At 34.6% G+C, this 23,224-nt stretch overlaps 1 protein-coding gene across 3 annotated transcripts in view; it reads right to left on the reverse strand.

The window, feature by feature from the left end:
• LOC124642644 (zinc finger protein GLI4) overlaps positions 1-16,619 on the reverse strand; it is a 109,279-nt gene extending 92,660 nt beyond the window's left edge. For 2 of the 3 annotated variants that reach the window (XM_047181196.1, XM_047181195.1), the window contains exon 1: positions 16,336-16,619. The gene's annotated coding sequence lies outside the window, so the exon portion shown is untranslated. The remainder of the gene's footprint in view (positions 1-16,335) is intronic. The other variant, XM_047181197.1, reaches the window with a different exon arrangement.
• Between the last annotated feature and the right edge of the window lie 6,605 nt (positions 16,620-23,224).

Below are 23,224 nucleotides of genomic sequence, written 5' to 3' on the forward strand. Positions count from 1 at the left end.
AATTTGCAACAGACAATCACCAAAGTGAAGAACATTGTATCTTTTTACAAACGTAGCCCTTTGGCCACAGAAAAGTTTGTAAAATATCAGGTCCAACAATCGGAGGCAAAAACAGCAAAAAAACTCACTCAGTCTGTGGAAACTCGATGGAACTCTGACTTTCATATGCTGCAAAGGTTTCTTGAACTTAGAGAGGCTGTAACTGCAACACTTCCACTCAGCAACTTCAAAGGTACATATCTTGAAGACAATGATTGGAAAATTATTCAAGATTTGCAGTGCGTGCTTAAACCCTTCGATGAAGTGTCTACGCGTATGAGTGGAGAAAAATATTTGACGGGTGGAGAAGTGATTCCAATCACACAGTGTCTTTTGCAAACATTAGAAACTCTAGAGTTGAGAGAGTTGCATGATGTTGTGAAATTGGTTTTAAAAAAGCTAAAAAAGGAAACTTCGGAAAGGTTTCGCAATTTGGAATTTAGCAGAACACTTGCACTATCAACTTTTTTAGATCCGAGGTTTAAAATTTTCATGTTTCCACAACATCTGGCTGAAGAAACGAAAAAAGTTGTCATCGAATTGGTAGCTGCGTCAATTGCAAAAACTAAACAATTAACTACTCCAACCCTAGCTACGACACAAAACTCGGGAAGTAATACTGAACCATCCATATGGAATTTATATAGGACAGCAATTGCGAAAATAGAGCCTAAAGGAACCCCGTTATCAAGAGCGATAGCGGAAGTTCAAAGGTACCTAGACGATGACATCCTTCTAATGGGATCGGAACACGACACTCCACTTCAGTGGTGGAAAAACCACGAACATGTTTACCCAAATTTGACGAAATTAGTTTTTACTAAGTGCTGTGTGCTGGCAACATCAGTGCCTTGTGAAAGGGTATTTTCACGAGCTGGTACCATGGTATCCGAAAGACGCACTCGCCTAGGAGTTTCAAAAGTAAAACAGCTTATGTTTTTAAACGTCAATTGTAGCCAATGAATAGGCACAACAGGCAAGAAAATGTAAATATTTGTAGATATACACATAAAAAAAAAAAAAAAAACAAAAAAAAAACAAAAAGCAAAAAAAAAAAAAAAAACAAATAGGTACCAAGAAGTAAGTACCTCAATTTAATCATTGTAAATATACCAATCTTTTAAATGCGCCAAAGAAAAGCAAAATGATATTTTATTTTTATTAGGTACCAGTATTATTTTGCTAGTCTTTGCCAGTCCTAAGCCTGGACAAAGCATGAAGGTAAGATTGGAATATTACTTGTAGGAAAGGTGCGTTGGTATTTACGCAACCAAGTTTTTACGCCTACTACTAAATAACAAATGATAAAGTCACTAAGCCTTTACACCGTTCCGCGATCATTTCATTTCATCTACTCATTCATTAAATCATTACTCATAATTGAAGTGCCGTGGCCCGTGATGTGCTCAAACAAAAATCATTGATGATTTTGTCATTGTTCCTGTCATCGATATTTTTTTGTCATTGTCACGCAGTCATTGATACAGAAAAATCATCACTCAGCCCATCGCTAAACTAAATATGTACACCTAAAGTAGCACGTAAACAATATTTTTTTTAACCTAAAAAAAATCGAAATTGTCGAATTTTTTAATCGAATAGCTTTTAGAATAAAAGAGATTTATTTCAGAGGTAGATGACGCTATCACATGAAATTATTTGATTTTTTTTTAAGTACTATTTATACTAAGCTATGTAACGAAACCATAGCGCGATTTAGACCAGGACAACGCCATCTATCGAGCGAGCATGCAGTGTTTATCGCACTGCATTAATATGAAAGATTTTATCATTATTCATTTCATTTAAACCTAGCTTTTTTATTCATATGTTGTATATTTAATACATAATAACAATATACCACTACGTAACAATAAAACAAATAGTAACATTTTGTACATAAATAAATAACAAAGTTATCAATGCAGTCAAAATTCATACACAATGTTCTTGAAAAACCGCAAATATAAATTTGTTTCCTATTTTTTTATTAAGTTTTAAGGTTTTTATAATTTTCCCTTTATATGTAGCTAATAACCTACCTTGGTGCCAAATTTGAAGGTTCTAAGTTTGCTAGAAGTACCTTAGACTTTTGATGATCGGTCAGTGAGTCAGTGACAAAATGGTGTAACTTTGATCGCTCATAACTGGTAAACTATTTATTCAAATGTCTTGTAATTTTGAGACTGAGCTTGTTCTAATACTTACTCTTGGTCATCGAAAACCTAAACTCCTAGCTTTGTTCACATGGAAGATACAGGGGACTGAAATAGCCGCGAAACGCTTCGAGAAAAGATGGTACGGCCGTGCCCGCTTTGCTCGAGTCTTGGCTGGGGCACTGCCGTGCCCTCAGATTAGCAGGTAACAGACCGACTGAAATACCGTGTTGAGGAGGTCAGATAGACAGTAGCTCCTTGTAAAACACTGGTACTCAGCTGCATCTGGTTAAACTGGTAGGCAACCACAATATAGTTAGGAAAAGGCTCGAGAGATGAGACCAACTGAAATCTTCGATTGGAGTCGAGTTTTTTTGTTTTTTGTCAACGACCGGGGCAACTGTTGGCCGACAGTTTAGTCTACAGTTTGTGGGTACTCTTACGCGTATTTTCTATTTATATACAGGAAGTCGGACTCGGTACAGGGTTGCGACTGATTGATTTTGCCTGTGGACATTTCAAAGGGAAGAGAAAGTGCCATTCACGCGTTTTAACATAGAAATAGTGCTTGTATTCTCTTTAAATTGCTACGGATTGTAATTGATTTTGCTGGAAAATTGATTGTTGAACCGAAATGTTATTGTTGACACAGTTAACACGGTTTTGTATGAACTAAGTTTTCTTCGCAGTTTCGCCTGCGTCCCGAAGGAATATCTGATAAAAAATAGGCTATATCCTTTTTCAGGCTTTATACTATCTGGGTACCAAAGATCATTTTTTGGTCGAAAAAGGTCGACAAATAGACAAAATTTCTTTTGAATCTATAACATTAGTAAAAATTATAGAAATATTTCCGATGAATAACCCAAATAAAATTCATCAGAAGTAAGTATTTTCGGAACACTGTTAAATTCAATAGTTTACTAACTTGTAGTTACTTCTAATAAAACATGAGTCATATTTCGTAATTGAATTGTACAATATTGCAATAATATAAATCAGACAAACGACCCACTAACTCCGTGTATAGAAGTAACACTGTTTTAGTATCTTCTCGATAGCCTAACTAGTGTAGTACCCTACACCTACAAGAATTGGGAAATACATACTTACAACTTGGATATAAGTAAGTATATATACAACATGTAACTTAATTAGCGCACATCCTGAAATTAGTTTGTTCAGAATCGTTTACTGAATCGATTTATATCATTTTTAATATAGGTAATTTTTTATCCCAAAAATAATTAAAACTACGGAAATTATTGTCATATTAACCCTGTACAGTCAAAACAAATTAAAATAGACCGTAACTCAAAGTAATAAGACTTCGTGTATTGTCGGCTTTTTCCGTAGTTTCGTTATGTTGTGTCGAGTCGAGCGGCGCGCGGCGCGATATTTGCGTGCGTAGTAGTATGACCAAAAAGTTCTCCAAAAATTGGTATAACTAATGTAGTAAATAACAATGCAAATACATGTTAAATTAAAAATTCAGTGTGTGTATTATGATTATAACATAATATTCTTATTAGGGTGTTTGAGGGTGTGCGTTAATTACGTTACATGTTGTATATAGTAAAAGTATAGTTCACACCATATAATATAGCATTTCTGAAGTTCACTTTTTAAAGCCTCATATTTAGTTATTTTTTGTTTGTATTCTCAAGAATATCAGTAGGTACGCAAGGAGTCAAATAAATCATGTGCTAAGAAATGCAACAGTAGTTTCTCGCAGCAGATCTATAATGAAGTAAGAAACTAAAATAAGGCATTTATTTCTTCCTGCTTAATATATGAATGCCAAGTTATAACTTATAAACACGGCTTAAGCATATTAACACAGCCTAGATACAGCAAATAAATTACACTAAAACATGAACCAGCATAATCCTTTATACACTGAACTTATTGAAAACAAATATACGTTCTGAAATAACACAAGATTTTAAGTACAACTCTCATCCACAGACCAATGAAAGACCAGACACGACAAACAAAAAAATAAAGGACGTGTGGTTCCAAAAAAAAGGGGGTCCCTTGTCAATTTCTGAGCACCTTTCTATTCAAATATTAAAAGTTATAATTTTCACAAATCCTCACATCCCATTGTTATAGTATCCATTTAAGCTGTCATCTACCTTTCATACAGTACTAAGGGACAATGGGTTAGAATTCACCATACTTCAAGTATTGCCACTTGTTCAAACAATTCTTCTATTTGGGATTAAATATTTTTAATCTGTGTCTATTTGTTCAAATACCTGTATTACTGCTAATAGTTGGCATGACAATTTCAAGTGTTTATTTCGCTTTTTATTATGTATTTTACGTTTATGCTACAGAATAAATAAAATCTTCCTTTTTGGGAAAAAAATGACAGATTATAACAAACAGGAGCGTAATTGTTTATTTTTTTACATTTCTGCAGAAGCCATGTACCTAATTTTTAAAGAGCTGATTATTTGTTCTTCTAGGAAGAATATTTTTATATTTATACATAGTTTTCTTTACCAATAAGTACCTTTAATTCCCAAACAAAACACGAATGCACTTCAGAATTCTTAGGTACCCTTTCAACAGTCGGCTATACTAAGCTTATACCACCGAAGTCCTAAATTACGAGCCGATAAAAATAGGTCCAGATAGTTTTATGTAGTCCACCTGGACCAAACGATCCCAGTTTCTCGCCTCGTTACCAATAGGCCGAAGGCTTTACCATTAATTATAGCTTTTGTGTTTATAGCTTATATATTAAATCGTAAAATACTACCCTCAGACACCATATTTATGTTAGGTTTTGATTGCGAAGGCTTAATTGCTGATAGAAATTCGATTTAGTTGCGCTGTCTAGATAGTCTTAAGTTCGGGATTGGTAGTAAAGTTAGTGATTTTAGTGCGGTACTGTTTGATTGGGTAATTTGAATTTGTCAGGCGGAGATTTTGATTAGATTGCTATTTTGTGTGCTTAGGTATTGTTGTATGAGGATTTGGAAAGCTTGAGACATTTTAATTTGGTTTGGAGTGATAGTTTTGAGGACTAAGCCTTGCTTTGCTAGTTTTGTCTTGCTAACTTTTATGAGAAATATCTGTCTTTTATTAATATTTTTCAGTATAGTTAAAATATGGAATATCAATGAAAAAACTCAAACATTGATTTCACAAAAGATATCAATTTCTTCTCAACACAACCGCACTCAATTCCATAGACACTTAGCCCTACAATATCATAGACAATTCAAACGCCATCGCTAGCTCATGTCTCATAAACAACTTCTATCTATCTCTGGTCCACTTTACCGTAAACAAACCAATCTATTGCGTTACGTCACAATAGTGTCCGGCCGGGGAATCGAACCGAACGCCCACTCGCATTCCTGTCTAAACTGGTTCTGAGTTAACTGCTTATTAGTACTTTGCGCGTTTTACTGGTTATCCTAGATATTATGGTTTTATTAGAGTAGAGTATTACTATGTGTTTATTGTTTGCCAATTTATTGGTTGTTAAACTGTTTGGTTAAGGAAGAAATCTGGTTCTCGTTTTGGGGACGGGTTTATGTCTTGCGAAGTACGGACAGTGATAGGGTATTTCTTATATATGAGACGATAAAATTGAGTTGTGCTCTATTTAAAACCTCAAGGAATATTCTTTGGTAGAAGATAATTATGATAAGGAGCAATTTGAAGCAATGAGTCAAAGAAAGAAAACAACTGTTGAAAGTAAAAACATTGAAAAGTATTTCGAATTTTTTTAAGAGTTATGACAAAATCAGATAGCTAAATATTTATTCCTATTTCATGTAAAGTGAACACCATATACTTCCAACAGGCAACTATAACACCAAAAAATCCCAACAAACAAACAACATTATCTCATTGCTTACCAGAACTTGTTTTTCGAAAACTACCAACATAATCCAAAACTCACGCGCCTAAACCAACTGAAGATAATAATGTCCAAACACAGTGAAACAATATTGGAGCGAGGTGCGCTCGCGCAGTAGCTCACACCGCCATGTTAAATGGCGAAGCAAACTGTCATTATCACCTACGAGACGAAGTAATGCGTTTGCTGGTCCTACTGGGTTTGTAAGGAGATTTGAGAGGCTTCCGTTGGGGAATAGATGAGAAACAATTGCTTTATTTCTGTAATTTTTGATCAAGTTACCTTTACCCCCTTTACTATGTGTTTCTACTGCGAAAATAAGTCTCTGTCAGTCGCAAGTCAAATTCCTAGTTCAGGCTCTGTAACCATTAACAATTGAAGTCTGGCAATTGAAGTGGTGGTATCACCTACACCTCTGTGCCCGGGAGGACGCTAAAGCGAGTATCATTCCTTGTTACAATTATATTTCAGAAGCCCTCTGCCAAATACAAGGGCTGGTGATTAATTCTGCAGCTCACTCGACAAGAAGAAGACTGGATCAATCAACAAAATCATTACTCTATAAATTGACTCCCGGTCTAAATCGAGTCACTAATGGGCGGATAATTTGCACTATTACAAGAAAACATTTCAACCAATAATATTAATTCCAGGTGTCTAGATCAGATAACCAAAATAATTATAGGTATCTATGAAAACCACTTAATCAAGTTCTAAAGATAGACTAATATAACAACACCAAATGCATTTAGACCAAAATAACCAGTTATATGAATTTCCTGTACGTCACTTGATACAAAGATGTTATCTCAAATCAGCAAGCCATCTATGATTTTGAGATTATATAATGTATGATAATTATAGTCCTAGTATACAATTATGATATTTAACTGCAACTAATAATTCAATTTCACACTAGATAAAGTTTCTAGTACAAATTGTGCTTTCAAGAAGACATAAAATTACACTATATAATTTCTCATGTACAGGCTATATAATACTGCCAAAATCCGTCCAGTAGTTTTAGCGTGAAAGAGTAACAAACACACAGACGAAAGGCGTATGTTGGCATACTTACAACTTCACAAACTTTTATGGCAGGAAAAAGACATTTTAATTACATTCTTTTGGCATAAAGGCAAAGAATTGAATTTATATTAGGTAAAAGGACTCTAGGAACATACTACAGTTCAGACTTTACCATCAGTAACAGACCATTCCAACTTAAGATTTTAAGGAATCTTCCTATTTAACATTTTTATTTATTCTCCTATTATTTCTTCAATCCTTTCTATACATTTTTTATTTCTTCTTTTATATCCTCAATCTATTCTTCTATAAAATTCCTCATTCCTTCTTTTATTATTCCTCCCCTAACAGAACAATTGTCAACCCATATCAAGTTGCCTTCATAACATGAAGCAATCAAGTTTATTCATCGTTAACAAGTGTTTGCTCCAGGATTTGTCTGTCAGTCAGTTGGGAGCTAACGCGGGCATCCTGTCTGTCCGTCTGATAAGATAATACTTATACATACAGCATTGCTTGATTGTTTAATACGTGGTTTATGTGATTTCCTGTGCTTGGGTTGAGATAATGTTAAGTCTTGGATTTGTTGGTTGAGGGATGGTGTTGGGCTGGTTAAGTGGTTCTAAAAAGTGGTGCTACATTACATCCCTAATATTAAATTAAATACCATTTATTTAAGATACATTATTCTTTATCCAGAAGATTTCAGAAAAGAGCGTCATGTAGTCCTGAGACCAAATAAACAACCAACATGTATTTTCTCTAAACTTACAACCAATGCAATCTTAGTAGAATTAAGAATACGTAAGAAAAAACATAAGTCCAAATAGTTCTTTTAAGACACGAAACACACGTAAAACTCTAATAGCAAGTCACCCAGAAGTCCAGTTTACATCACACAACGCTCTACATAAAGCCTTAAAGTATCATTTTCATTGAAACGCTCACGTTTTGCACAAAATCGTAAATAACACCTCATTTGACAGAAACGCACCTTTAACTTTTTTCTACTAAATAGACCACGTGGGTTCGCAGAATTTCCAAGTTACGACCTCTAAAATGTGCCGAAAATCATTAAAAGTACCTCAACAATGAATGTTTTGTGTTTCGGGAACGTAGTTTCACAGATATGGGAGAACAAAAAAGTGTATTTTGATGTCTAAATAGACACATCACTAGCAGGTAGAAGCAAGGTAACCGACACTGTTCTCGACCATAGTGAAAGAAATGTCATTAATTTTAACGGCCCGTCCGGCGAGCAGGATACTTTTTTTTATAATTTCGATAGCTGATTATTCGGAATTTGATCAAGATGTGAATGTGATGTGTGTTCTTCGGTTGTTTATACTTCTCTTTTTTTTTCAACGTTTATACCAATAGCTGTTATAGCAGTAACGATATCCAATTTCAATGATTCAGCTCTAGATTTGAAATTGAGAAATTGGACGGTACAAAAAGTACAGTCGGGCTAACAAACATTGAGGAAAAAAAATTTAGCGTTCACCGAATTTTATTAGTTCGAAAAATCCTCGAACATTACAATCCTAATGGTAGTCAACAAAGGGAATTTATTCTACCTGACCGTCTTCAGGGCCATTGTTCGGGAACAAATCTGGTGCGCATTCGGATCTCTCGACTTTTTTTCCGAAAGCTGCCCTTGTTAGCAAGTCCTCGGATAGATCTCTTTGTGAGGACAATGGGGTTACATATTTATAAGTGGGTAGGTAGGCGAGGAATACAGGTGTTTTGTCTAACTGCGCTCCGTATCATGTATATCTAACATGCAATAGTTATAACTTTATTACTTGATCGACACACGCCGCTTCTCCCTCATCAGATACTTGTCAAGTTTTTACTGTTGTATGGCAAGTGTATTTCAATGTCAATTTTTATATCATTGTTAATATTGGCTTATTATATTACAACAGTTATTTGAATGAACTATTCTTACGCAAAATTTGATAGAAGAAAGTTAATTTCTATCTCCTTACATCTACTATTGTACAAAAAGATACAATCACGGTATTGGATCAAAAATATTTGTTCAGTCCGCATTATCGAAGAGACTACAGCGGTCACTACCATCATTTTTTGTCCGAAACCTCACGTTCCTTCTTCGGACATCAAAATAGTGTTACGAGTTTAACAAATAACTTTTTTAACTTATAAACCAACGAACGCCAATTAGTTCTGCCCAGAAGAGATGGCTCTTTCGACGGGTTCTCTCGTATTTTTTGTGGGTTCGTTCGAAAATTTTTATTTAGTGAACGCGATGATTCGTCTCGCTTCTGTGTGTTTATTACTACGCTGACTGTACAAATATTTTGTGGCTGTATTTTCTGGTCGTGTCACGGTCTTGCGGAGCCGATTGATTGTAAATAACTGGGATGTGCGCCAAATGTAGTGATTATTCGCCATTTTTTGTGATTAGATACTGTTTGGAGTGGTCATTGTATGGTATTATCTGAGTGAAGCTTAGGCTTGTAATAATGGTTTTGATGGGTCATCAATTTTATTATGTTCTTATGATGTTTTGCTGGCTGGAAATCTGTGGAGATTGTTCTTTTGCTTTATATTATTTTACTGAGAATCTTTTTCAACTATAAATTCTTAATAGTTGAAAATCTATTTTTTTTAAGTATACAGCTCTAAAATTGAGTTCATGTCTGTTCCTTCATGTAACAAATATTAAGAGATCAAAGTAAATATTGAGCATTCAATATGAGATAAATGTTACTCAAACGATGAAAAAAAATACAGTATACAAGCTGTTGATTTGCATCCGTGCCATATTCAAGGACGTAATTATGCTAATGATTCTCGACCCAAATCAATAAAAAAATTGGTATGTAATTTTTTTTCTTTAATTTTTTTTCGGAAATCCGTAAATGTCATCTAGCCTTATTTAAACTTGTCGCGTATGTTACTGACGTTAAAACCGTGCTGCACCCTCACACAAACGCAAACACAAAGCATACGCAACGATCACTCATAAATTTCATTCATAAAATTGGATTACTTCGAAAATACCACGACATTACAATGACAAAAAAAGCAGTGCACATTAGTTATTTCCCATCTACTGTAATTCCAATCGATTATTTACGTATTGTATGTCCTCCTCCTGAACTATGGCACAAATGCAAATCAACACCTTGTATATCAACGTGTCAAATGTCACCAAAACTTCCTATTTAACTACATCAATTTAATAACAATAACTTCGTAAAATTAGCAGCTTCCATACAAAACTTTCTTTATATCTATAAAAATACCGACCCATGTTTGTTTACTATCAATAAAATCAGTAGACAAGTTTTATAAATAGAAAACTTCTCACTTACACGCTAATTAAATAATAAAATTAGGAGTTTACTGTTTGTCTGTTGACTTAAATTATTTCATGTTTATTGTTGACATGCTTGACAATTGGCCGAGTTATTTTTACAAATATTTTTCTTATCGTTTATCATTTAATTATAAGCATATACTGTTAAAAATAAAAATTGAAAATTAATACGTTAACATACTGTAGTTTTTTTTAATGTGCAAATATCGATTAATAAAGTTAAAGTAAAAATACATAGCAATTCCAATATTGTTCAGTTTAAAAATATCAGATTTTTTTCCGAGTAAAACCTAGTCCTTTGTTAACTCCAAAAATAATAAAAAAAAAAACAAAGTAATAACAAGCGGCTCCATACCTCTGCTGTATTGGAACCCGAATGTCTTCATCTAAGGCCGTGACCGCGGTTGACCCGGGTTGCCCCAACCAGTTCCCGAGATAGCCCGGGCCAAATAACTAAACGACTTAACGATATCAGCGAAATTACACCACGAGGGGTATGTTTTTTATTTTATTTCAACGTCCAGGGTATCGTGAGAGTTTATTGCACTTTGTTTGTAAAAATCGACGTTTATTGCCTACGGAGAAATGTTTGTTACCCTATGTCTTTATTAAGAACTACCCAAAGCCAATAAATTAAATAAAAACTATAACTTCAAAAAAATTCTAGAAATACAAAACAATACCATACCATAATTTAATACTCAAAACTCAAAATCATTTACTCAAACTTTTGCAGCCCGCAAAACAGCACTTTTTGAACGCCAACATTTAGAAAAGACAGCCCCCAAAACGCCCACCCTTCACCACTTCCATGTGTTTTAACTGGGAAGAAGAAATGATGCAACAAACTCCCCAGGATATAAACTGTACAACACAGAAAACTCAATAAAATACTTAATATCACAAAAGCAAAGCTAAGAATATGATAATACATAAACTTAAAGATAAGTATAATCGCAACACAAACTTAAACATGGCAGAGGTAACTCCAGGAGTCCAAATAGTTATTTAACTTTATTGTCTTTGGTATAAATAAATTCGTTCGCTGGCAGTTCAATATGATCTTTATAAGATAAGATGCAGACCAAAGGAATATGGTTCAGAGATAAAACTTTTGCAGATTTAAGAGAGTTACTAGAGGAACATATTATGGAAGAAGTTACTGAGAAGTAAGTTATGCCATTTCTTCTTCCCAGCAGAAACACATAGAAAATGGTGAAGGGTGGGAGTTTTTGGGGCTGACTCAAGTAATCTCATGTCATTCGAAAGTGCTATCTTTTAGCGTACCTACTTTGAATAAGCACTTTTTGGTTTTGAAGGTCTTGACCATGAATGTGGATGGATATAGAGAAAGAGGACGACCACAGAAAAGATGGATGGATTTTGTGAAAGACGATATGGCTGGAAAGACTATTACTTGTGAGATGACGTCTGATAGAGAAGTATGGAAGAAGAAGACATGCTGAGCCGATCATCATCATCATCATCATCAGCCTATCGCAGTCCACTGCTGGACATAGGCCTCTCCAAGTGCACGCCACTGAGATTTTCGGCTTCTCGCATCCAGCTCCTGCCAGCCGTCTTGCGCAAGTCATCACTCCACCGTGCCTGAGGACGTCCTACACTACGTTTGCCGAGGCGATGCCAAATATAAAATTGGGATAATGGCAAGATGATTTTAGTCAGCAGCTTTGAGTTTATCACGAACAGACAGAAGGATAGACATAAAACGTAAATATAAGTAAGAATTTCTTTAGTCGCTGCCATAGACTCCGTATTCAAGATAACATCTTCAAGAATAATTAATGACGTTATTAAAAAGATCTTAAACATAATTCACAGGCTTAATAAAACTTTATTAGATCTTAAATGTTTTATAAAAGTCTTAATATTATTCTCAGAAATTACTAACATCTTACACGCCGTCACTTGTAATGGGTATCTATAAATTATGAAGTGGCTTAGGCGCTTATAATATAGCTTTCTTTAAGACAATAACTCCAAAATTTTCCTCGATATTAGTATTAGCAACAACCTATTTTACAAAGTGAAAAATACCTCTGCTAGTAGCAATATCCGCTAGTCGCTCGCTTTCCAATTCTCATATTATTTCAATTCTTTGCCTATACCTAAGCATCGATTTTCTCAAGTGTATCGATTCAACTTGAATTTCATTCCATACACACTTTATTGATTTTGATTCTGCATTTGAATCTAAAATAACAAACTAAACCTATTTATTATTTGTATCTCCATATCTACTTATCATTATCGAAGATAGAAACAAGACTTTACTGTATGACAGGTAATCATCAATCCGATCTTTGGTTTCTTTGCTATATCGAATAATGTAAAAATCAATCAACATTACGACCAAACCAATTTACTTAAACACCAATCATAAAGGAAAAATCCATCGATTACAAAAAATGAAATAACTATACAAAATGATAGAAGATTCGTATAACGGATATGATTTATGGTGAACAAAAAAACCGCAAGTGGCGCCGCAGGGCATTCGTAGATGAGAAAACGTGTAGTTTCGGTAATAGCTTAATCAACGAGATCCGAGATCGATAGAGCGGAGGCATGTCGACGACCGATGCGCGAGACTCGATAGATACACCAATAATTGTTACAGACGCGCACGAAGGAATCCATAATGACTTGTAATGTTTCAGCTTATTGGATAACTATTATGGTAATATTCGTAGAGTTAGAAGCCATTTTAAATGTAATTGGAGAGATTAAAATAGTTTTAACTCAAATAGCAATCAATAATTCGTTTTATTGAGGCGTTGAAGATAATGATTTTAACAGAAAAGTCGATAGGCTTACAATTTCTGTGGATTAAGGCATTGTGAAAAGGACGTGATTGAAGTGGTAACTAAGGAAGATTACAAGAATCTAAAAAAAATGAAAAGGCTTTAGAAAGTGATCGCTAAACGATAGGACTAAGGTATTAGGGCGACTCAAAAGATCATGATTGCCAACTATAGGCCGATAGTTCAATCTGTAAAGAGTGGATATTCTCAAGAATCCAAAGCTACATGTTCCCTTTCATCAAAACGCACTTCTAAGAACCTTTATAGTAAATTAATTCGATTCGCTCATAACTCCGTAGCAATTACATCATTAACTATCTTACATTTCTCATATCGATAGCTCATCTAAAGAATCGATTGTAAGCAAACAAATCATTACTCTATCTCGCGTAGTCGTGATCAGACGCAGGTCGTCGGGGCCGTTCGGGAAGGCTCGGGAATATTCGTGCAAGTTCGCCAGTGCTCGTGAAATGTAAGCATTATGAAGTTATTAATGGTGAAATCTTACTGTTTTGCAGTATAATGTGGCTGACTGTACTGTTTTATTGAAGTTAATTGCGTTTTTGATAACAATAGAGGGGTTTTGGCTTTGAATAAAATTATTATTTGATGAGAATTGTACTTAACTTTTAGTAAATTAAGTTACATTGTATATTAATTTTATTGTGTCCGAATTTCATCGTTTATTTTTATGAGGTATCAGTTTCAGATTTTGTTGTTGTATAAAATTCATGTTTAACATTACTTTTAGTAAATACCCCTACAGGTATGTTATGATTATAAGAAAAAAATAAATATTCTTCAATATTTAAACCTACTTAATAAGCATAGCTCACATTCATTACTAGCTGTTTCAGCCGTAACCCCAGCTCTTCCCGCACCCGGATAAAAACCAAATTACATTGAAATCTGGTCATTAGCTTAGACATGAAAGCACAACAGACAGACATTTACAATATAAGTTAGGATAATACGAATAGGTGCTATACGCTTTTCAAGAGAAGCGTTGAGAATCAAATTACAGCTTCATCAACATTTATAATACGCGTAACTAGCTGGTTCAGGATTGCCTTGTGAATCACAAAGATACCTTAATCATCAGGCAAGACAACTATTCTTATTTATCCTTAATTACTTAAGATACTTAATTTAAAGCCAAAAGTAACTTTGTATAGCTATCGGCACGGATAATGAGCTCTCGGCGGACGAGTGGGGAACACTTTGCGCACTGTACGCTTAAGGGCCAATAAATCACTTCTGCGCTGGTGAAGGTCAGGGCTCATTATCTTTGCCGATGAGTATACGTCTGTCGCTCTTTCAAGCCAATGCTATGGAAAAGATTTAAGAGAAGTTTGGTATACAGTATCCTTCTCCGTGTGAGAGGAGGCCTGTGCCCAGCAATGGGACGATAAAAAGGCTGTAACGGTAACGGTTAGTATACAGTTTAGAGCCTAAGAAAGGACATCTGAGGCTATGTTTTACCCAGGCGCGGGTAATAGTAAGGTTGCAGGAATTAGCAATTTTTCTAAAGATAGAGAATAAGTCTCACAAAGATGCAGGCTTTTCGAAATTAAATGATTGAAAAGCGGCATAGATATAGCTTCCATAATTATCTACTCTCCCACTTTCTTGTGTCTGGTTATTAATTCAATATTAAAGTCCTATAAAACGTTGTTAAATATTATTAGTAGTAGTATTAGTATTAACATATGATATCCTAATATAAAAATTTTAATTTGTTGATTGCATAGAAAATGCTTTTTATAGGTAGGTATAAAGTTTAATTTTAAGTTAGTTTAGTTTTAAGTTATTTTAAGTTAGCGGTTAGAGCTTAAATGTGCGTTTGTATAAAATTATATGCGTAAATTAACTTAATTTGCAGTATTAAATACAGGAGCTGAGTAAGAAAGTTAATTAGGTATTTAATAGAATCTATTTTACTTAGAACGTCTTTTCATGTATGTTTTTAATTTAAATTCTCATAATTACAACATGAAACGAATAAAATAATAATTACTGAAGCTAAATTGTAATACTGCTCATAATTAAGTTTATGTTATTGCTGTAATTAGAGTTTTATGAACTTCTTTAGAGCTACTGTTGTAAAAATTGCAAAAATAACCAAAAAATATCCATGTTTATATTTTGGTTCGCCATTTTTGTCTATTTACTTATTTTATGTGATGTAACTTCACAGATAGGTACAGTACATAGGAATAGTATTATTATTAGCCGATAGTGATATAAATTTATGTTACTTGTGAGATGACGGCAGTTAGAAGAGTATGGAAGAAGAAAACATGCTGCCCCGACCTCAAATAAGATTGGGGTGATGCAGGTGGATGGTAATAGACCTGTCATTGTGTTAAACTTATATTTAATGGGGTGAATACAATAAATGACATTAATATAATAATATAATTTTTGACAAGTTGGTGTAGGAACAACTTTGTTACACTTGCTTATCACTTCAGGAAATACAGGTGTTACAGTTATGTTTTACAGCCGCAAACTACCCTCATTGCAGTTACAATGTTTCATATAAGCCATAAAAATTGTAACGTAAAAATAAAAGTCAGAACATAACAACAAAGTTTTGTTTTTAGTTCAACTATGTCAGGAATATGCTAATCCGTATCCGATGCAATTCTCAGAAAATGTCTGTACTTGGAATACAAAATTTCTCATATTAATAAAAAATGCAAGCACCACTTGGCGACGGTCGTCGGGTGATAAATAAAAATCCCAGCAATTCCCGGGAAAGACTAAAAACGTGACTGCACTGCAACACCGGACGACACCCCGCCGACCCGGCACTTCTTTGTTTTTAAACATACAAAAAGTCAGCCCCTTCATTCTCAAAGAGTCAGGTACAAAATACTTCTCTGCCCACATGTTCTAAACTTACACTAACAACTCGCAAAGTTTCAAAATAAACTGAATTTTATTTAAATGTCACCGGTCAAATACTAATTGAGACTTTTTAAATAACTTCTAAAAGTTTTTAAATTCGATCAGTTTTTTTTAAATTAATAAGTATAAATTATTACTTACAGTTGATATCTTAATTGTTCAGGTCATCTTGTGTCAAACTATATCGCCGGTAGCAAAAGCAATCCATTCGCATAATAATAAATACGGGCACAACACATGCTCACTTGTCAATCTTCAGTTAAATAAACAATTTTTGGTCACAACAGAATATAATAAAATCAATCACTTGCACACAAATCCTCGTACCGAATGTCAATGTTTTTAATTTAGAAAAATAAAAACGATTGTCAAAATAAATCGGGAAATAAAAAGTAACGCGGGTAGCGTCCGCCGCGGCTGCGGTACAAACCGATATAGAATATTAATAGCGGGTGGACACGGACGAAACGCGCCGACGGCGATTTCATCTCAATCTCGCCCGTCGAAACGAGACAGTAACATGACAATAAACGATTGTAAAACGTCTAGAGAGAAAGAGACAACGTATTTCTCATTATGCGCCCGTCGATCCTGACATTTCAATCGCGCCGTCTCTGTCGCACGGAAAGTTATTTCCGTACAAATTATATGCGGGTGTATTTGTGCTCTGTCCTGCTCGGGCGCGGATAGTACTAAGCAGATAATGTCTTAATCGCATTTTCTTAGCGCTATGCTGACTGATGCACTAACATAAACAATGATAATTCACGGATTTGCATCGAAGATAGAGGGTTTTATTGCGCCAATATTGACGGGTTGGTTAAATATGGTCGGTGGGAGGTCTGTGCTTAATTATGTAATTATAACCTTTGTATGCGGAAGTTGAAATGGTATCCTTTGAACAGTTTGCTGAAGATGGCATAACTGAGTATAAAGTACTTGTGTATATAGGGATTTTGTTACAATTCGGAATTAAAGTATCATATGAAATTACAGCCATGGATTAATTTAACTCAAAAAAATCACAGGAAATGCAAAATTTTAAAAATGAAACTATTATAAAATTACAATTACATAGATACTATTTCTATGATTTATTAGAAAAACTTGTGTTAATAATTACGTAAGAGAAAAACGTTTTCATTTCATAAAAGATAATAGGTATGCTTTTTAAATTCAGTTTTCCTACATGCATTTTGTATGATAAGGTAATAAATGTCGGCAATAGCAATAAAGACACTATTTATGCCGGATACTCCGAACACTAGACAGAATTTATCGTATCCAAGTAACTTTGTTCAAAGGTTAGAAAGATAAAAGCTGTGCCAACTCGCAGAAGATTAATTTTAATAAAGACAGACACTATTTAATACGTACTAAAGATCAGATGAAAGAAATACATTTTTAAACGATAGTACTATGGCAGTAGAAGATTATAGTAAAAACAAAAAACAGAAGCTGAAACTCGATCCCAAACAAAACACAAGCGGTCACACCATCTGAATTCCGACAAGAAAAATGAATTTCAGAATCATGAAATTCAATATCGAAATGTGGAAACAGACTAAATAATTATCTATTTGTCGAGTGGTGAGCAAATACTTGAAGGCAGTATGTTTACTCTGGTGACTACTTCTCAAATGTTTGCTAAGACATGACAACTTGCTGACGACTCAACCAATTCAAAGATTCTGAGAAACTATGGAAGTAAGGAAAGATGAGCGGAGATGCTATAATGCAGGTAGGTCAGGCGCCTTCTTCTAGGTGATATACGTTCGGTGGGTATGATCAAAACGATCAGTTACGAGTGAACTAACAAGGCGTTCGGGTTCTTTGAGGTCAATGATTTTTGTTATTCCAAAAAATGGTCGGGTTCAAAGAAAGCGTATAAGAGTGCAGACAGTAACGTTCCTCAAGTCCCTAACACCCGTATTTTGGCGCGCTACTTTCAAAGGAGATTTTCCGTTATGGCACCTCCGCTAGTCATATTGTTCTCCATGACTTGGAAGTATTCCCTAATCATACAGAGACTGAACTACTTATCCGAGGAGCACAAATATGATTTGATGCTGCCTCTAATGGGGTTGAAAATGTAAAGGTCAAATTAGGTGTGACGTGGAATGTGAGGATAGGAATAATGGGTAATGAGGTTTCTTTGGAAATTGTCATCAGTGAAGAAATGGGTTGGGATGGGTCAATTTGGGTAATAGAGGTATAGCTTGACGAGGAGTTGATGATTGGAGTAATGAGACTGTGAATAAGGTAATAATAGTCAGTAAACGCTATTCCAGACACGTCATCGTGACATGGGATTAGAAAATATGGTTGAAATAATATCTTTAGTTAACTAGACAGTGCTCCTGTCAAAATGCTCGAATTAAATAAAATGCGAAACAGAGCCCAATATTTAACTGTAGCCAAAGAACCCGAGAACTTAGAACAATTCCATGAAAGAAATCCCTTAAATGTACTAAACATCACATACTATCACTTACAAAAGAATGTTTCTGTCAAGTGCGTGCGTGAAATCGCGTCACTCCCAATAGGTTCCGTATGAATCATGTATTAGTTACCCGAACTGGCTCTCGGTAACCAAACTGAGTGCAATGCATGTCTTAATGCACTCACAATAAAAACACCACATATCGCATCGTAGAATGTGACAGTAACATCTTCACGAGAACGTATTAAACTTTACATTGCAATCAATACTCAAGCAAAAACTACCCCTGAATCATCACCAGCAAAGTCCATTTTTAAATAAAAAGACAATCTTTAAGGATTTCAGAATCAAACCCGTTTGGTTACGAATGAAATGGCCAGAGAAAAGGGACAGGGATACAAAAAGCAATCGCGGTAAAGCAACTAAACTCGAAAGCTCAAAGGACTTATGCTGTATTTTGTTTTGTCTGAGCGAGATAACTTGATCATCGTCGTGAGCAACCAAATGTAGGAAAAGAAAAACTTCAACATAAAAAAGGATTTTATTTCAACAGCGATAAAGATTACATTCGTAATAATTCGTCTTGTTTAAGACCTTTCGTGTCGGGCGTAATGTAAAAAGAACAATTTACAAGTTCGTCTGGCACAGAGAGAGATGGCACAAAAATCTGCTTACGTGTGAAAGGGAGAGAAAACAACCGGAGTTGGAGGCTGTGTATTTTTTCTGAGTTATTATGCCGGTTCCGATCATTTAATTAAGACATTTTGTGCATTTATAATGAAATAACAATATGAGTCAACGTTTCCACCACCTTTTAAGATGACGTTGAAGTTTGACCCAATGCTCAAGTATTTAAACGGTCAGTTTTATTTTTTATTGATGAATATGTCTGTTGAGTTGAGAATAAAAAAAGAAACGTGCTGGTTGATAAGTAGTATGATCCCAAGTATTGTAAGGAACTGGAAAGTATGAATACATAACTTCCTTATTTGCAATCGATTGAAAAACAAACGGGTTGTTGATTTAATGAGTGTCTCATTTGACATGAGAGTACGTGAACATCTTTTAAAGTAGGAGCGCTAACTAGGATTAATTTGATTCCCATTATACACAGCTTACTTCTATGAAGTCGATTTAAAACGGTATTTCCCCGAAGAGAGCCAAGACAACGTCCCTAAGTCTTATCAAATTGAAACCTAACATAAACAAGTACGCTATGAGCCTCCTTTGACCTGCATAAGAACAACAATGACATAATTTAAGCTTTCTAGAAATAGGTAATTGTAGATAACGGTTTCTCCCGTAGGTACACCTGGTTAAAATAAGCGAAATGATTGCATGTGACTACCGAGATTCATCAAAAGCCGTTCTGAAGATTTTGATTTAAAAAAAACGGACAAATTGAGGACCTCCTTCTTGTTTTGAAGTTGATTAAAAAGTGTATTGTGCTGTGAATAAGTGAAATACGAATAAATAGGTTTGCTGGAAATGCCTATAAAATACTTTGTAGTTAGGGATACAGGAAAACTCCCGTGAGAAATACTTAAAACCAGTTCAGTTATAGTTTTTAAGTCTTCTGCGAACAGAGAGTCAGATTGCTAAAACTGAGGAGTCCTGAAATATGTAGTAGGTATGATAATCTGTATGTAAGTACGTATGGTACGCATGTGCTTGAAAAAACTCATATTTTTTTCTCATACACTGGACTCGGAGCGAATCTCTTGCGGTTATAATATGATATATTGTTATTGCTCTGTCATAACGTTAAATTCTAAAAATAAAACAAGCTGTATAAATGTACGAAAGAATTCTTCGTGCAAAGAGTAGATAGGTAGTACTTACCGTACAGAGAGTTTTATTACATAAAGTGTATAAATTCGTACCTACTATATTCTGTTAAAAGAAGTAGTAGCAAATTGTTTAAGAACTTAATTATATAGGTAATATTATTTTAGTTAATTCTTCATCATCTACCTGACCTTTCCCAGCTACGTTCAGGTCGGCTCCCAGTGTCAATGGTTGTAGCTGGATACCAATGTTTTACATTAACGACTGCCTATCTATCCTCCACAACCCAGTTACCCGGACTACCGGATACTCCTTTGACAGCCTTTTTGTCAGACTTTCTGGCTTCTGACTAGTGACTTGCTACTCGCATTGACGTTCAGTGCTACCTAAGCTAAAACATCTGTTTATTCTCAAAACAAATGCACGGTGAGGTAGGTACTGCAATGTAGTTAGTTAGAAACTTTTTTATTGTAAGGTTTTATTCATTATATTTGATACTGCCCGGACAATCATTTTAAATTCGTTCTATGAAAAATAGTAGATTAGGATTTTTATATTGAAGTCTGTTACTTCACCTCTCGAACTCGAACAATAAACGTCGTGATATTGAATCAGTTTTTCATTTAAGCAAGCGAGTTGTCTCCCGGTCCTACAGTACCTATAGACTACAATTCACATACGGAACCTATCGACTCATGAACATGATTACAGCATGCGGTTTCCATAGCATTGCTGAACAGAAATTTTTCGCACCGAAAATGTCTTGTCTAGAAGAAACCAGCTTAAAACAAACAAAAGAATAAAACACTGATTTACAAAATAATTTCTAACTAAGACATAATCGCACCTGCATTTCTGCTGACGTACCACTAGAGTAGCGTGGGACTGTTCACGAGTATACATGTACCACTTGTACATTACACAACGTATCAGCTTTCAGTTTCAATACTAATTTGTTTACTTGTTAGATTTTTATTTCATTTTTGCTGAGAATATGATGTGACCAGGGAATTGTTTGAGGAGAAGAGCTGTCTCGTTTTCTTGGCCTTGCTTCCTCGTAATAAAATTGTTAGAAGTTTAGTTTAGCCCAAAACTATTTAATTATGCAATACCTACATAGCACAAAAATCTGCATTGAGAACTTCCTCCATTTTGGGAACTCGGTTTAAAATAATTTGTATTTTGTTTTTTTTTATTCTCATTGGTGTCAATTTCAGCTTTCACACCAACAGATTTGCCGTTCGGATTTTTTACGCACGACAAAAAACCTGTCGCGCAGCTTAACGTGTCATCGTTTGAATCGATAACCGTCATTTGTTTGCTAGACCCCGCTATGAAAAACCGAACGGAAAAACGGCTAGTGTAAAAGTTCAATGTAATTACCGAAGACTAGGAAACTATTGTGTTGTAAAACATTTGAGAAAGTTTGGCATGAAATCAAGCTCATTTTCTACATTACATACGGAAGTGATGATTCCATTAATTGACTAAGAAAAACAAAATAATACTTATTTCCACTTGCCAATATTGCCCACAACAATAAAGCTTCCGCATTTCATCAACAACAATCATCAATCAACAACATCGTGTTAAATTGTGTACCTATAGCAAAAATATATAAATTGAATATTAAGAGTGCCCGCACGCTGCAAACTGTTAGTCGGCCGATAGCACAATAACACCAATTTTCTGAAAAGGAACCCTGTTAGATATACGTATTAATTCAAAAAGTTATACACGAAAAACTAAGCACCTGGTTGAGGGAATTAAATAAATATGTGAAGAACCGTTAGAAAGGACTATGGGATATTTATGTTAATCAATGGACTTGGACATTTTTATAAACTCCCAACTGATGTCCCAACTCTTTTGTGCCTTTTCATAAAGTAAATGATGAATAACATATTTGAATTAATGTTGTTAGGATAAGAGAACTTATAATACTTAATTTGGATTACATACTCGTACTTTGATATTCTTATACACTGTTACTTTAGTCCAAATTTTATTGCTGCCGTAACCACATATAGGTAAGGCATACCTGTGACTGGAACTAAGTAACGAACATTATTGCTCAATCTTTATATTAACTTTTCAGTTAGCCATTCAGCACACAAAAATTTACAAAGATGGATACAGCCCTGTTTATAATAAAAATATTATTCGTTATAATATTAACTCTACCTAAACGGTCAGTTTTGCACAATACGAGTAATATTGCGCAATATAATAATTGATCGTCTAAAGAGCGCCTTGATGTTCATAGATACATAGTTTTTTTTTTCAATAGGTACCTTTTATGTTACTGAACGTGGCACAAAAATGACAAATAACTTCTTAACCCGATAATGCCGTGAGTAATCGATGGGGTACCAGATATAATTAATAAAACATACTATATTGATACTCCGGTGTCGGATGCCTCCGTAGGGATCCAAATAAAGCCTATTTGAATTTATTGGTGAGATCTAAAAGTACTGGCGGTGACGGAATTGCTTCGTAGATTTTTTTGTGCTCAGTAAGTACTTACTCACATTTTCTTAGTAAGAAAATCTGTATATGATGAACATATATGTACGTAATTGTTACATCAAGACACTTGTTGTCATTGTGTATAATAAACAAATTACTTATGATTTCTTACTACATTATCACTGTGGGTTTCAGAAAGATTGTTAGAACATTGATAACAGATAAATAAGCACTAAATACACTGAAAGAATCATCAAAATCGCTTTCAACGACACGCTACCACAACGAGCAACAAAAAACCTGCAACCAGATGCGTCCAAATTAAAA

The sequence above is a fragment of the Helicoverpa zea genome, chromosome 25 (genome assembly GCF_022581195.2).
Source record: "Helicoverpa zea isolate HzStark_Cry1AcR chromosome 25, ilHelZeax1.1, whole genome shotgun sequence".
Classification (NCBI taxonomy): Eukaryota; Metazoa; Arthropoda; class Insecta; order Lepidoptera; family Noctuidae; genus Helicoverpa; species Helicoverpa zea.